The sequence below is a fragment of the Orcinus orca genome, chromosome 7 (genome assembly GCF_937001465.1).
Source record: "Orcinus orca chromosome 7, mOrcOrc1.1, whole genome shotgun sequence".
In the NCBI taxonomy this organism is placed as follows: Eukaryota; Metazoa; Chordata; class Mammalia; order Artiodactyla; family Delphinidae; genus Orcinus; species Orcinus orca.
Genome location: NC_064565.1, coordinates 45,471,812 through 45,489,935, shown reverse-complemented (window position 1 = coordinate 45,489,935; position 18,124 = coordinate 45,471,812). Strand labels below are relative to the sequence as shown.

Here is an 18,124-nt window from a genome sequence, read left to right as displayed (position 1 = left end):
TAAAATGTATTGAATACCTTGCAATATCTTAAAACATGATTTTAATTTTTATAATATATTTATATACAGTGGTAAAGTTTCATGGAGAATGAAGTAGATAAAAATATATCAGTAAAATTGTGTCTGTGCAGTTATTTTATCTTCATATGCATTTTCCTTGTCTGTGAAAATGCATACTAATATACCCTTTTACTGATATTATCTTCATATATTTTTACATTTTGATAATTGGAAATTGAAATTACATTTATCTTTTAAGTAATAAATCATCAACACACTTGGTAATGTTTGCCAGTGATATTGCCTTTGGATAAAAATATGATGAATTTTATAATATTGCATATAAGTAAAAGTAAATCAACATGATTTAAAAAATATTGTAAAACTTATTATAAACTTCTTCTTTTATATGATTTCGTAGGTCTTAAGGTTTTTAAGCTAATTTCATCCAGAGTAGAAATACTTTGGGTTCCTGGACCCTGAGGGTGGGAAGTCCTAAAAATTCCAGTAAATGAAACCTACACAACATCATAAAGAACCTTTTTTAAGAAATTAATAATGTAGATGGAAGATTTAAATCTCTAATTTAGATGGAAGATATTTAGTTTATTTGTTTGTTTTTAACAGTGGAAATTTCATGTATGTTATGAGCAAAAAAAAAACTCTAATTTGGGGTAACTTGCACGGTTCATCCCATTTTGAATCTTTATTCAATAGGCATATCATAGAAGTTTTAACAGTCATAGCAGATTAACCTTGCCTGTGCTTTTGGAGGCTAGTCATCTGATGAATTTACATGCAGCTGGATGAAAATGCTATTTGGAGAGAGATTGAGAGTTTATTTGATTAAATTCCTTTCTCCACTACCTTGACCTCTTTCTTGTGAAATAATCAGAACTGTTTAGCAAGAATATTCAGGCATTAATAATGAATTGCTTTTGAGCTGGTTTCTTCTGCATGCAACAAGCCCATTGGTGTCCCTGATCTTTTCTTTTTTCTTTTGAAAATTGTGCTTTATTTAATGAACACTGTGATTAGAAACAGTAAGAAATATATCTTTGAGAAATTTTCTTTTATAATTTGTAGGCCATTTTACTAGTAGTACTAATTGCTGTGCTTTGACCTCCCTCTTCTCCCAAAGACTGTCTCCCCACGATCTGTATGAAGATGGGATGTGTTAGGCAGGGCCATATACTTCAGTATGATTGGATGGCAGCTGTGTGGTTTATCCTCACCAACTGTAAGAGTGGTTTTGAGAGTTCACAGAATACTATGATGTTAAATAGTGCCATTGTTTGTGATACCATGGTTTGTGCACTTATGTACTTCCTCCATAGAGCTTTGCTTTCTAACAGTTTTGTTGCTCAATTTAATCAGATCACAGTTATTTTTTGGAACAATTATTAGGTCATATTTCATAGACTTACCCTTAATGTTAAGAAGAGGAATTTTACCTCCTTCACACTCCTTGGAATGTTACTGGATGAATCCCAGGCTTTATTTGGCAATAAAACATTGGTCAGTGTTTGGGAGATAAAATAACTTTCAAGTGTAACTTTGACATGAAGTAATAGGAGCAAGTGGAAATTTTTAAAGTGCGGTGCTGTCACTCCTGGCATATTTAATGCTCTTGATAGTTGAAGGTGGCAGATTTGCTGTGTACATACATACACTACTGTACTGTCACCCATTATAAAGCTACAGTATCTTGTCTTTATACTAAATTGAGCTTCATTATAATGTGTTTCTTGATAATAACATGCACTTGACTGTAATATGTAAAATGCTTGGCTTTCATGAACAACTCTATGGAAAAGCTGTACAGCATCTCATTTGCATTTAGCAATTATGTTACATTTACAATATACTAAGCTGCAGAAAATCTAATCTAACATCATAATTTAAAATAATAATTTCCAGGACCTTACAAGTAAGATACAAGTCAGATTACAATAACACATTGTACTATTTCTCTGTTGAGTAAAACAGAATTGCTTCACTATTTTTTCCCTCAAAATTATTCAGGAAAGATTTAATTCTTTAATAATGAGAATAGCATTACATTGAGAGGGAAAGACCATTTAAATTGTTCATAGGTAGGTAAAATTTGTCTTTCTTGATCATAAATTAGTCATTTTGGGGGGATCTACTCATATCATTAATATGCTAAGTTTAGGGGAGAGGTTTTATGACACGCAAATGACCTGATAGCAATCCTGTTGTAAAGATCATATATCTGATTTTCAAAATGTCTATATTTTTAATTATGAAGTGAAGTGATACATAATTCAAAAATTCACAGTCAAGCATAACAGAAAAAATAGAAAATAAAATAATTTTCATAGTGACATCTAAATACACTCACTCTCAAACTTTTGTTATACATATATTTTTTGTTGTTATATTTTTTGATGTTTCAGATCCTATAAATATCATGTGTTGCAAATCTGATGCTTAATTTGACCATATGGATTTGAGGGTGGGTTTTACTTTAATATTGATACATACATTTATGAAGATTTCTGAAAAATATAAAATCTATTTAATAAGTATTTGAGAACCTATCATGTGCAATTCACTCTAGAGTACATGTTAGAAAACACAATCTTGCCACCAAGTATTTTATGATGTATATCAGAAGTAACATTTTTACATATTAATTATAAGAATAAAGTCAGCGGCATAAAAGAATGAAAACCTCAGCTCTTAAGGAAAGAAGTCATATTTAATAGAGGATCAGAAAATGCTTCATGGAGAAAGTTTTATTTTAGATGAGGCTGAAGTTCAATTCAATTAAACCCAGGAAGCATTTATTATCATCAACTATGATATGATCTCTGCTCGGAGGGAGCTTATAATCTAGTTGCAATAAGGACACATTGGAAGGGACAACAAATTCTATGTGAGCTGTTAGGAAAAGCCTTGAGAAAGAAGTCACATTTGACCAAGATCTTAATTAAATGAGATAAAGAGGGGGAGGAGGAAGCATTCTGGGATGAATGAAAAGCATAAGAAGCATAAGAAAAGAGAAAATATTAGGGTGTGAAGGGGCATGTATCTTCTGAAAAGAGAAGACTTGCCAGTGTGGCTGAATCATGGGAAACTGCAGCACTGTGATAGCTGGTGAAATAAGAATGGAAGCTGAGCTTGAAGCATCTTGTATGTCTGACCAGCCAAGTGACATCTGTCCTGATTTCTTTTCTCCTTTTTCTTTTCACCTTTTTTCCCTCCTTTATTTTTTCTCTCTCTTCCAGGAAGATACCCTTGACAGTTTTGCAAGAGCTCAGTTAGAATGGGAAGAAAGAGAAATGGAGAAATTTCACTTCAGATTGAGGCAAAGTCAACTGCTGGAAATAGGCTGAGTGCAATCTTAACTTCTGAATGATATTATGCCCCTGACAACGTTTGTGCTTAACAATTTCCATTGCATTCTTTACTTTGTTTCCAATTAATGAGACAGTACTACAAAGTAGAGATCTTAAGTGAGAAATTTAGACGATAGTCCTTGTAGCTAAGAAAATCAACACCTTTCTATTCCCAAATTATGGAAATTAATTTTAGGGTAAATTAAAGGCCCAGGTTATTGTTCTGCCTCCATTCTGCTTTATTTCGTAAACAAAACTTTATTGAGTAGGAAGTAACTTCTTTTTTAAGAGCTTTTTTTTTTTAACATCTTTATTTCTTTCTTGAAGTATAACTGCTTTACAATGGTGTGTTAGTTTCTGCTTTATAACAAAGTGAATCAGCTATACATATATCCCCATATCTCCTCCCTCTTGCATCTCCCTCCCTCCCACCCTCCTTATCCCACCCCTCTAGGTGGTCACAAAGCACCAAGCAGATCTCCCTGTGCTATGTGGCTGCTTCCCATATATATGTATATGCCACTCTCTCACTTTGTCCCAGCTTACCCTTCCCTCTCCATGTGTCCTCAAGTCCTTTCTCTAGTAGGTCTGCCACTCTTTGGCTCGATCTATTTCCTGGCTGTATCAAATTCTGCATGTCAGTAAGGAGAAACCACAGCAAATAAAATTAATTTTATTCAATTTTATATTCTTTAAAAAAACTATTTTTTTTTGGTTTGACTTTTTTCTTTCTCTTGCAAATAAGCTTTTACTTAGAAACTAAAATCAATAAAATTGTGCCAAAATTTAAAAAATATTTTAAAGAATCATATCCTCTCTAAATATACTTCATGTTTATACCAGATGTAAATATTTCTAATTTAAAGCAATGTCTTCATATTACTTAGAAAACCTATGAGAAATATCTTAATCATTAACTACATAAAGCAGTTACTCTAGAACAATCATATTGGGAAATATTATGTTTCAGCTATTTTTTATTCTGTATTACTCAATGCTGCGTAAAAAAAAATGTTTCATCCCTTCCTTGGGAAATCTGCAAGAGAACAATACTGGGAAGATGTATTTCCAGGAGCTAGTGTAAATGAAAAAATGAGAGAAATAAAACAAAAATATATACTTTACCAACAATGTTGATTTATCTCCTATTTCTAAATACTTATTGGCAAATTAACTTTGAATTTGACTAAATTCTAATGAAGGCTAAAATTGTAGAAATACTAACAGCAGCAAAATGGGTGATCTGACTCATGATGGGCTAAACCAAGTTTTTTAATGCTCAAAATATTTAGAAATTTTAGAATGTTTAGAAGAATGTTTTATCTATGTTGTGTACAACCAGGATGAGGTTGGCAAGACATTTTAGTACATTGCTTTATCTAAAAACTTGACTCTGACTATATTCTAGAAGTTTAATTGGCTATTCTTTTTATAAAAATCAAAAATGGAATTAAAAAAAATTCTCTATTGCCTTAATCAATCAGCCTTTCTAATATCACAGAACCTACTTGATCAGCAAAGTCTTATCATCTAACCCAAATCCCTCCAGGCAAAGCTGAAAGTTCAAATTCAGTTCCATATATCAATATTTCGCTTTGTGATATAAAGTTACGGAACATAGCATGTGCCCTCCTGTAGAAAGAGTTTTGGGGACTGGAATCGACACCAAAGGTAAGGGCCGTATTTCAAAATGGAGTTTGCCCTAAGAAAGATGTCACATAAACAAGCATATAAGTTCATTACTTTAGAGCCCACTCCTCATTTTTCTTAAAAAGCCTTCATTGTACAGAGCAAAATGTGTCAGTATATCCTTTAAGTCTAGTACAGCAACACTTCCACTGGAACACAAAGGACTGCATTCGTAGTCTGAAGTTCCTTCTCATTTCAGTAAAGTCTCAGTGTCTCTTGGCAGTTTTCAATTTCATTCCTTGGTTACCTCAAAATTCTTGAAGTTTCGCTCCTAGATTTTCTGTGCTTTCCTTAGGGCAATAACCTCATCCCACAATGAAAGGAGGTGGAATCTACTGATTTTGGTCATAGGTTGGTCATGGAAACTGGGCAAGGAATAAGGAGTAAGGAAGAATGAGGAGTTCCAGACAATTCTGAGTGATGGGGAAGATGAGGTGCTATTAATAAAATTAGAAAATTAGGAAGAAAGCATGCTTGAAGAAAGTGGTAAATAATAAAGCAAGATTCTATTTTACTTTGAAATTTATGGCTTGATGGTTTGCTAACCTTCATGAGAGTGGTTTTGGCCCAGTTGTGAGAAGCAATCCACATTTCAGGAGAGTAGAAGTTGGTGGATGATGAGATGTGCAGTAGAAATGATAGAGGACAATTTTAAATACTTGGCAGCAAAGGTAAAACCGAAGATAAGATGATGTCTTGAAAATGAAAAGGGAAAATTTTTTCTAGGGCAGAGAAATCATGCCTGGGTTGAAACACTCTAGAAAAGTGAAGCGCAAGCAAGTTCAAATAAAAGAAGCATCACTTTCTTGAACAAAGACAGAGACTAAAGGCAAGGGGAAAAAGTTGAGGTTCTGAAGTAGAAGGGGGTGCTCACAGCAGATAAACTCCATCTTCTCATGAAATAGTAGCCAAGGCAATTTGCAAAAGTGGGCTATTCTTTTGAGCAAGGTGGAGATTGTTTCAGAGTTCCTCTCTCTCTCTCTCTCTCTCTCTCTCTCTCTCTCTCTCTCACACACACACACACACACACACAATGTAAAAAGAATCCTGAGAAGTAGTGAGAGCCTGGCTATGGTTTAGTAGAGTTATTCTACATTTATTCTTCCAAAATACCCTATTAGAATGGGGTTTCAATTTCTAATTGTTTTCTCCATTTCAGGATTTTGATTCTTATAATAAAATTTTAAACACTGTGTCAGATTTAATGTGTTTGAGGCCATTATGTGCCAACTTTGTAAAATTTTTCCTTATGGTGAACTGAAACTTTCCTCTCTGTAGCTCTGGAGTTAATCTGTCAGGAAAAAAACCTACTCCCTCATTAGGAGTCCTTGTCAAATGCTATTGCATCCTTCTTTGCTTTCAAAACTCTAGACTAAACACTTTCTTTTGTTAAATAATTTCTGATATCATTGAATTTCTTTCATCTTCAATGAGAAAAAATTACACATTATTTTGCCTGAGAACTGAACATACATTTAGAAATAGCTGTTAGCTCAAATAATGTAAATTATTACAAATAAAGACCTATTGCTTGATTTACTTTCTGTTTTGTGTATGTTTATATAAAAATTGTTCTATTTGGCTAGAACTCTATTCAATCAATTTACATAAATCCATGCTAACATTTCCAAAGATAGAGTGTCATGAGGATAATATGGAGGCAAGGAATCAGTAATAAGATTTATAAAAGACCTTGAGAAAAATATTCAAATATTTTTATTATTTGGAATTTTATTCTTGATATTAGGAGAAAATGGACTATATATTAATCTCCTATGAGTAAATTTATTCCTGGAGTGGGGTTGGCATACTTTAGAACAAATGTGTGTATTTCTTATTCTCATTGCATTTTTCCAGATGATAAGAAAATGATTGGAAAATTACTTTTTATGGTTGATATCCTAGCTTTATTAGCTTTTTCCAATGTTATAGAGTAAGTTCACATGTTTATGAACATTTCCTCTACTGTGAGTGCCTATATTCATTAAAAAGAAAATATTCATTAAATTATACTCCTCACATTATGTCTAGATAAGATTAATTCACTTATACAATATGATAATATTATTCTTCATAGATTGATTTCTTTATTGACCACCATTTAGATTCATTAGTTATTGACATACATGTTAAAATATGGGAACATTCTCATATGGTATAGGACTGTTTTTCTTTGAAATTTAATGTAAATCAGAAAACAACCTTCAGAGAATGCAAATAAGAGTATGCATATAAAAATTATTTGTATACTATTAGCTTTGAAATCATTGCAGCTGGCTTAGAAATGTTGGTAGAACTACAAAGCTATCTACTTGTTGAGTCAATAAAATAGTGTATACCCAGTATTCAGTCCATTTTCTACATTAAAGCTAGTCTAAATATTAATGAAAATTGCAACAGAGAGAATTGCATTAGTTTCTGACAAGATTATAGACTGCAAAAGGAAATTTACAATCACTTGTCATAGCCTAGGCCAATTCAGAATCCCGAAACCCTCTGTCTTGTCAAGGGTTTTACCTTAGGCCATATATACCCTTCCCACCTGCCACATTTGCAGTAGGAATCTTCAGAACAGATTTATTAATCCTTCAAAAGCTTCCACACTGGCATAGTCTACACTGATTATCTAAAATGTTCAGAACACTTTGAAAAAATTAACCATTACCAGAGTGAATTTCCCCTCCTTTCTTTCCCCTTTCCAACCTAGAAGCGGGATTGAATGGAGAATCCAATCTTCTAAGCTTCCCCCTTTCAAAATAAAATCAAACTAGTATATTGAGATAATTTAAGCTGGTTCCAGGAAAGCAAAATTAGGGTTGTAATTTACTGTTTCAGAAATTCAAACCTAGTCTGAATTTTTCTCTTCTTTAGAGTACTGAGAAGTTAATGCATATTTAATTGTCTATGATTAATTCTAAATAATGTGTTATTTCAAATCCAATCATTCATTTGATTTACATTCTCTGGCATTTTCGGCTTTGCTTCTGTATTTCTTCCCCACTTTTCTTATCAATGGTCTTTTTGAATATATCCCACCCCAAATTAAGATTCTTAAATTCCACACAGCAGTTGCAACTTTAGTTTCTCTTCTATTTGTGAGAAGTGTTAATGAAATGTCATTAATTCTTTCAATTGTAGATTGATATTGCTTAAAATGACCTACGATTCTCTTACTTTGTGCTAAGGATTGCTCTAAATTCTTTGTATAAGTAGTTGCTTTAATTCTCAGAACAACCCTGTGCAGTATTGTTATTATTATTACAATTTTACAGATGGAAATTGTGGCAGAGTAACTTACTCAAGGTCAAAGAGCTGGTTGACAGTAAAGAGAGAAATTTTAAGTAGTGTAGCTCCCAATTTCTGTACTCTTAACCATAGACACTGCTAGATTTCCATAAAGTAGTAGTTTTGGGGGTCAGGGCCAAAATTTTATTCCCAAATCAGGTCAGTTATTCTTTTTTTTGTAAAATTCACTTTTATGCATAATGGTTATAGAATATGAGATTTTTATAAGTCTATTAGGGAAAGATTATCAACTTTGAAATCAGGTAAAATGGGCTCGAAGTCTCATTTTTATAATTAGCTTATTGTATGACTGATCTTGAACATTCTTAATTTCTCTGACCCTATTTCTTCACTATTATGAGGACTAAAATAGTGACATATAAAAAGTGACCAGCACAAAACCTGGTTCACAGTAGATTTTCTCCCTTTTTCCTACAACAAGGAGGAAATAATGTATTTTCCTTTTTCTCTGTTATTTCATATAGGTGTAGAAGTAATTGATATCCTTGGTCTAAGGCTGAAAAAAAAGCTGGGCATTTTATGTACTGATGTGCAATATTTAAGGATTTACGCTTCCTATTTTTCCATCTATGAATTAATTAGCCGTGTCACAATAGAAGCACTCTCCCCCTCTGCTCCAGAGTTTTATTTTGCCTTCTGAGGAATGAAAATTTATTTTACAGATATCAGTAGAACCACAGATGAGAGAGGGAGAAAAACACTCTCCACCATTTCACAAACAACCACTGCTTGCCATATTTTTGGAAAGTTTGTTCTTCCTTTGTGGGGAATATAAGTAGCCGGTTCAAGTTCCATGTGTTTGGTGAAATGCTTAAATAAACTCTTTTAAAACTGGGGATTATGTCTGTTGATAAAGCACTCCCGTGAATATTTCATTGAAACCTGGATTACCTTTTTTTTCTTAACTCATTTGCCTTTTCAGACATACCATAAGGAAACCTATGGAACTTTTGAAAATGGAGAAAAGTCCTGTTGATCACTGACAGTACATTTTGAGTATTAATATATGTGGCCAGTTTGAAGGAGTATAATATCTGCTGTTAATCTGGGCTTTGCTTCTTGTGTTAATTTGAGGTACTAAGGCTACAGTACAATATGCTGACTATTACTAACAGTAAGCCTCAGTAAAAAATGGTTGCTTGGTATCTCATTAATATGACAGAAGATTCCAGTAAAGCTGAACTTACTGACAGTAAGAATAGACAAATGGAAAGAATAAGTCAGTTAAAAGGTGAATGATTTTTAATACTTTCTAAAGTATTTGTCAAAAATGAAATGTGTCTGGAATGGAAATGTTGCTTTGCTAAACATTTGTATATTGCCACGAAGTTATTCAAGTGTCTGTATACATTTTGGAAGTATTTGAATTGTATGTCAAATTCAGGTTAGTTATGTGTTAATAATGTAAGTGTCAACAAGAGATATTAGCAAGACCCAGGAAGAAGGCAAATGTTACACTTACCTTGTGCAGTGTTTTTGTTGTTTCTCTTTTTATCACTTATATAAGTTTCAAAACAAGTGCAGAATCACTGAAATGATTCAAACAACATAGAGAAAACTGAGCATATGAAAATTAAAATAGACCTAGAGACTCTTTCCTTTTCTGACAAATTTACATACTACTAATTCAATACTTAGGGCTGATGCTAAAATTTTAAGAGCTTAATGGCATTATCAGTTATTTACTATAACCATATTTGGGTTTGCTTTGTATAAAACAAATTCCCAAAATAGCTCCTCTGAAATCTAAAGTTCACTATCATTTATAATATTGGAAAATGAGTTGTTTTTAGCCAGTATCTTTTCCCTCATATTTTATTTTACATTTCATTCACCCAGTTTCACTGTCTGGTGATGATCACCTGTGTAATATATGTTAGGAATTTTCACTTGAAGGACCATGTATCTTTAAATGTCTTCTCTTTATTCGTCCTAGTTCTAACACATGTAATTTCCCCTTTAATTTGACATCATTTAACGGCACATTACACGTCAATGATGTGATCTGTGAATATTTACAATGTTCATGTCATTTTTATTTTCTAATCCAATTTAAGTAGCTCTGCTTTTTATGACATCATGAATTCTTCAGTCTTTTTGGTCTTTTTGGGACTAATTATTCCATTAGTTCCTTTGAACTAGCTCTGTGTTGTCAGTCATTTCTTCCCTTTTGATCATAAGACCTTTGCTGCCCTCCTTTGCATGTACAGTCAGTTGTAGGTCTATGCAACCAAGCTAAGAAGTAAGTACTAAGTCCTCATCCTTGCAGACTGCTATTCCCAATCATTTCTGTACGGAAGGCACTTTGTAGGTAAATCTTTCTATTGTAAAACCATGGCTTCTAAATTTCTTACATACTGAAAACACATTTGGATACATTTTAAAAAATATCTTTTATAAAGATAGTAAATATTTTATGCAAAATACTTTCACTTGCTAAGACAGAGATTTAAAGAAAAAAATGAGTAAAAAAATAACCAGTAGAAAAGCAGACTAAATTTCACTTGTTGCAGTATTACATGACACACAGTCTATGTTTATTTTTTAACGCTGGTTTGGACAGAATTACAAAATGTCTTAGATTCAACTTTTGAAAAAATGTAGTCTTTCCTGGTACTTTCCATATCCATTTGCCTGCTAACTTATATGAGAGTTTATAGATGTGATTAATTTTAAATAGCATAAAGGCAAAAGAAAATTTGGAGTGATTTAAGCATGACTTTGTCTTTAACCCTCTTGTTTACTAGGAACTTTTTTTTTTTTTTTAACATCTTTATTGGAGTATAATTGCTTTACAACGGTGTGTTAGTTTCTGCTGTATAACAAAGTGAATCAGCTATATGTATACATATATGCCCATATCCCCTCCCTCTTGTGTCTCCCTCCCACCCTCCCTATCCCACCCCTCTAGGTGGTCACAAAGCACTGAGCTGATCTCCCTGTGCTATGCGGCTGCTTCCCACTAGCTATTTTACGTTTGGTAGTGTATATATGTCCATGCAACTCTCTCACTTTGTCACAGCTTACCCTTCCCCCTCCCCATATCCTCAGGTCCATTCTCTAGTAGGTCTGTGTCTTTATTCCCGTCTTACCGTTTCCTCTGTGATGCTAAGGAGCTCTGCTGTCTGTTGCTGCCCTCTGTAGTGATGACTAAGAGAGCACAAGATCAGCTTTGTTAAACGCGTTAGAAATTGACTCTAAAAACTTTCTCCAGAATGCAAATGTAGCCTATTTGAGATTCACATATTCTCTGAAAATAAAAAGCCAATAGGAGTATTTTTGCATTTGAAGAGTTCTTCCGCAAGTGCTAGACACTGAGAACATAACCTGACTGCTTTTTTAGGTATCATTTTAAAATATTGCAATGTTATTTATTTAGTCTGATTGAAAGCACCACCACGAATATTTATATATAAACTAAAGTTAACCTAATATATTTTTAAAAGTAGATTTATGATTTAAGATTTCAGATTGGATGGCAATGGCTAAGAATAGTCCAGAATTTCTGCCTTTATAAGCTAAACAATCTTACATTAAGCCATTTAATTCTCCATGAGGCTGTTTCCTTATCTATCAAATGGAGATAATTTTAAAGCTAAACTCTTACAAAGAATGTAGTTTGTACTCTACCAAGCTCTACCCAAATAACAAGCATGGTTATTTCCTTATTTAGATTTAGTCTGATTTAACTATGAAATAGTTAAAATCTGTTCCTCCCTTCTCATTCTACTCCTAAACGTTGCTCCCACTGCCCCTTCTTCTGGGAATAAGGTTAGAGAGGATTAGTCCAAGGGACAGGCAGTTGCTGAAATCAGGAGGAACTTAACAGGACCTGGGTAGTGTCTAGGAAGAGACAACAGAAATGTGCCCTCTTGAAAAGAAGGCTGGATGAAGCTAAACAGGGATTAGGGCCCTAGCTAAGTGGCCTGAGGCTCAGAGCAAGGGATTCTTGGCAGAAAAACTCAGACTCAAGCACTACTGTAAAAATAAGGCCCTCTTTGCTAGAGTTAGGGTCAGTCCAGAATATGGTGGCCCTTTGAAAGCAGAGCTAATTTCAGATGATGTCTCTTTTAAAATTCTTTTATATTACAAAGTCTGCAGATGTGAGTTTGTGTACTAGCATTGCCATTTACTGGCTGCCTCGTCTGGCCATTCCAGAGCCAGGTTCTTCAATTTCTCTGAGCCTCAGTTTCCTCTCTTGTAAAACTGGGGATAATCGTGAAATAATATTGCTAAAACTCCTGATCTAATGTCTATTATTAAAAATAGTAGGTATTTATACTTACCTGGCAGGGGAGATACCATGATCATGAAGATAGTTTTCCCAGGGCAAAGCTTATCCATTGCACTCCAGATGTGCTGACCCCTACAATTTCCCCAAATGTGGGAGACTCGACTGCATAATTTGTGGTAGTGGGGGACTGCGTTCAGACTAAAAGAGCAGTACTTATTAAAAGTTAACTGAGGGCTTCCCTGGTGGCGCAGTGGTTGAGAGTCCGCCTGCCGATGCAAGGGACGCGGGTTCGTGCCCCGGTCCGGGAAGATCCCACATGCCGCGGAGCGGCTGGGCCCCTGAGCCATGGCCGCTGAGCCTGCGCGTCCGGAGCCTGTGCTCCGCAGCGGGAGAGGCCGCAACAGTGAGAGGCCCGCGTACCGCAAAAAAAAAAAAAAAAAAAAAAGTTAACTGAGTCTACATCTGGTCAGGATAAGAGCAGGAATTGGATAGGTCAACCTGAAAGTAACATCAATGACTTTATTTAAGAGGAACCAAAAGGGGCCATGAAACTCTTTTCTGTATTTCTGGACTTATATGACATATGTGATTGTTCTGTATATTTTCACAGTAGAGAACTCTGGAACTCACTGTAGGAAATTGACATGTGGCCAGGGCTCAGCTCCTGTACCATGTTTTCTATGAGTCAGTTGCCACGTTCATGTTCATATTGGTTCATACTTCGATTTTTCAAAGATACCATTCCTACAGTGCAAGTACTGCCTAAATCTTACTGTGATTTCAAGATGTGTTTACAGTTTGTGGAGGTAGCTCACATGATTAATATTTCAATGTTAAGAACCAATTTGCTTGCCTAAAGGATAGGTGGTATAATTAATTTTGCCTCTTTTTTCTGTTTAGTGGCATTGCCACTGCGAATTTTTATAGAGTTCATATTTAACTTTCAATGTGTGTTGGGAGAGCATCTTCAAAAAAAAAAAAAAAAAGGTTATTCAACGGACCACACATCGTTTTTATTTCTTTTAGCTTAAAAAAGAAGTGACCAATTTTATTAACTCACTTCAACATAGTCACCACTCAAAATGTTGGATGAGGAAAGGGTGAGGGTTTTGGAGGGTGATTGATAAAGCCACGATTCACCGGCCTTCTTACATTGTCTCAGTTTTCTTTTGAGGACAAAAGAACACATTAAACGTTTTAATATTTAAACTTTCATAAGTAAAAGTAAGAAGTGATTTCTTTAACAATGTTCAAAGTGAACTTTGGAACTGATAAAAGTAAACATATGGGCCCTGGAGCCAGAATATCTGGTTATGAATCCCAGATTTGCTACTTCCAAGCTGTGTGACATTAGGCAAATGTCTATGCCTTTTTGTGCTTTAGTTTTCTCTACTTTAAATGGGACGAATTACAGATCTCACAACACTGTGTTGTGAGGAGTAAGCAAGTTAACACATGTGAAGCATCTACCTATATTTGTAGGTTTACAGGGAAACAAAATAATACAATGTAAATCCAAGGTTTAGAGACAGTTACAGTAACACAAAACAATACGCAGGCTTTAAAATTGTTGTCCAATTAGATAAGTTTTTCTTTGAATAATTATAATAAGGATATTTATTATACAAAGTCCATAACATGGTAATGTTATTTAGAAGTCTCTGAAGTTTTTTTAAGAAAAAATTGAGCCATAGACTACTAGAAACACCCTCCATCTCTACCAGCTCAGGGTTGCTCCTTGGCTGTCAGGTTGTTCTTCAGTCAGAACATTTAGCAGTTTGATGGAGAACGTCTCCATTTTCTAGGTGCATTTAATAAAATATGTGTTTCTAAGTCCTTTGCATGTTACATTATTGGTGACTGGATACTTGTAAAAAGTTAAGGTGGTTGTTGGTAGTAGGCCTCCAGGGTGATGGCTCTTATTTTTTAATGCCTTCTTTTGTAGTGTGCAATTTAATCAATGTTTTAACTGTGAGTCAAAAGTACGTGTGTTATGAATTCTCCTTAAAGGTTTACGGTTTTTTCTTTTACTACTAATATACAAAATGACTATTTTATGTCTCTAATGATTGTGCCTCAGTAGCCCAATACAACTACTAATAGAGAACTACATGGTCTGAAATGAGCTATAATATAATTATTTCTATCCCGGGGTTGTGGGTATTCAATCTTCAGTGCTGATGTACTCCATTAAACATGGTGGATTTACACACCCACATTCTTAGGTATGTATCTAAAGAGGCCAGCTGGTATCATGAATAATAATCATTTCATTTTGCTATTTATCTAGTGAAAATCTGGTTTCTGAAAGCCTTATATGATTTTTCTCAGGTGCTCAATATTAATGAAGGAGAGAAATTTATATGAATTACCTAGACTTATAGGTAATTGAAACAGAGTCTGCCAAAAGTAGAAATGGTACTTCAAAGTTTGTATTTTAAAATTTATTTTTTTCCATGTGAATTTACTGAAAAGCTATTTCTCAAAACAGTCTCACAAGCAACTAATGCTTGTTGTTTACTGAAATTTGTACTATATTATATATTCTTGGTAAGTTAAGTACAATAATAAATACCACATGAATGATTGAAATAGAATAATGGTGATATGCTTTGACCTTGTTGAAAGAGTTATTCTGTAGTTCCAGTTTACGTAGCCTTCTACTCCTTTTTGTACTACTCTATAATTTCAAGAATTTAGAATATTAAACTAGCTCTGCTGCTAAAGGAAAATTGAGACTAACTGCTGTGATTACACATTTGTTTAGCAGCAAAGTTGCTAAGCCACAAGAGCTGAAGCAAACACTGAATCATGAAGACTATTAATTGAGATTGACTATTAATTGAGCTTTTGCTACCCCAAAGCATCTATTTGGTAAATATAGCGCAAAGTACTTATAGATCCAACTGGCTTAGAATATTTTTTCCACCTCTGCTATGGTGCCTGAAGTATCTAGAATTAGAGATATTCCTCTGGGTTCAGGCATTATCACAGTTGTTACCTGGAAGATTAAACTGTTACTGCACATTGGCCTACGAACACGTATGATCTTGTCAGATGTGTAGCTTGCACGGTATTATGAAATTAAAAAAAAATTAGTATATTGGAATAGAAAAACCCCCACTTCATGGATTATCCCGGAAAGGGTAACTTTGGGTGGCATAAACAATGCAGGGTTTAGCTCTGATATAAAATGTTATTATGAATCTAATTTTTTGCCATTGAGCCCAAGTATTCATTCTTTATGAAAAAATAAATCAGTGGAGATATTACTTAACCTAAAATGAAAACTATGTAAGTTCTTCGGACTTGATGAATGACTTACCAAATATTTATTACATATTTTTTGGCATTGGCTGTGTGCAAGCTTATTTCTAGGATTGCTGTAAGGGTGCGATAGCTCAGAAATATATAAAATACAGTTTCTGGTCTTTAAAATACTTTCAGTTTAAAGGAAGAGACAGTTTTTATACAAATAACAGTGGACAGTAAATGAAATAAGCTGAAGCTCTTGAATAAGAAGGTTAAGGCCACATTTCAAATTGGAACACTGGAAAACTAATTGTAATGTAGGCATTCCAAATGTTTTCTAGAAAGTACTATGGAAATGTAGTATAAGGGAAGACTTTTAAAATAAACAAAACAAACATAAAACACTTATTTTATTTTATTTTATTATTATTATTTTTTTTGGTGGTACAGGGGCCTCTCACTGTTGTGGCCTCTCCCGTTGCGGAGCACAGGCTCCGGACGCGCAGGCCCAGCAGCCATGGCTCACGGACCCAGCTGCTCCATGGCATGTGGGATCTTCCCAGACTGGGGCACAAACCCGTGTCCCCTGCATAGGCAGGCGGACTCTCAACCACTGCACCACCAGGGAAGCCCATAAACACTTATTTTATTATAAAAATACATTCTTTTCCCCAAATAAAACAAAGTTAAGAAAAAAATTTCACACTATAGATAAACGTAAATACATTAATACTTGTTCTTCCATGAAGACATATATATTTTTTCCATCAAAATGGGATCATTCTAAAAGAACTGTTTTCTAATCTACATTTTAACTTAATATATCATGGACTGCTTCCTATGGTAATAAATTACCTTATATAGTACTTGAATATTTATCATTTGTTTATTCATCTAATAAAAAAATACTCACTGAGAATTCACTATATTCTTGGCATAGTCACTGTCCAGGGATACAGTGGTATATATCAAAGGCATGTGTTACTGATGGTATCAAATCATAGGAGAATTTGATGCAAAAGAACAAGTTGAATACAAGAAGACAAGGGAAAAACAGATTTTTTATCTCCTCTCTACTTAGTCGTGGTTGAGGATGTTAGCTAAGTATTTGGATAACATACATGTTCAATGAACTACAAGACCAAGGTACTGAGAATTACTTAAGTCTGTTCTGCTTACAAAACAGAGATGATGTCTATTTATTACAGATAAAGATGACATTATACAATAACAACAATAATAACTTTAAAAGTAGAATGGGGTACAAGTCCTGGCTCCATCACCCAAAACCTGTGTGACCTTGGGCAAGTCAGTTACTGAGAATTGGTTGAAGACTTTCCACTGATTACTGGCCTGGCCCTAGAAGTTCAAAAGGTAGGTAAAGAAAATTCTGCTTTTCTGTAGCCACATGATTCTGATCATCTGAAACAGGAAAGCATAAATTAAATGCTGGTTGAACATACAGAGAACTATTTCTTACTAAAGTATATGTTTTCAGCACAATAGTTTTATAATCGTTTGTCTGTCATCCATTTATCCACCTGTCCATCCAACTATCTACCTATCATCTATCCTCTATCTATCTATCTATCTAGCATTATCTCTCTCTCTATCGTCTAGCACCAGCCTAATCAGCAGTAAGATCCTTTTTCTACATAAATGAGTGTAGATTTTAAATTCATTACAGATAGACAGAGATGGAGAGGAGGAAATTATTCTTTTCATAAATGCAAGAGCAAGTATGTATTAAAATATGTGTAAGTAAATACGTGTCCATATGTTTATGTGTGTACCTAGTTCCAGTCTTTTCCAATTGTTTCCCTGTACAAACCTTGTTCCCTTTCTTAACTTTTCCTCTACCTAACCAAATACGAATGCATCAGAAAGCTCTTTAAGTGGAAGAGGGTATGCTCTCCAGTTGTGTAGGATTGGTCCATATGTATAAAAAACTAAAGGGAAATAGAGAGCTCTTCGCTTAAAATTAGTGTTCAAAACAGAGAGTAATTAGGTTTAGAAGGAAACTCAGTTAAAGTTGTTATGTGACGACACTATTAGAATTAAGAGGTAACTGAGATTTCCCAAGTGATAACAGATAATTTGCCATTTAGCCTGTAATGAGGTTTGAAAAAAAGATGCTCAACAAGATATCAGCAGTAACTAGAAAGGCATTTCTTAGAAGGTCCACCCAGTGTGCAGTTATTCCTTTATCCTTATAAAAGAGACAAATTGTCTAATGCAATGTACTCTCAGTAGTTATCACTGGTGCTCCCCAGAAAGA

The 18,124-nt window shown here is 34.2% G+C and overlaps 1 pseudogene; it reads left to right on the top strand.

Moving 5' to 3' along the window:
- Nucleotides 1-12,638: 12,638 nt before the first annotated feature.
- LOC117195447 (uncharacterized) lies at nucleotides 12,639-12,811 on the top strand (annotated as a pseudogene).
- The last annotated feature ends 5,313 nt before the right edge of the window (nucleotides 12,812-18,124 follow it).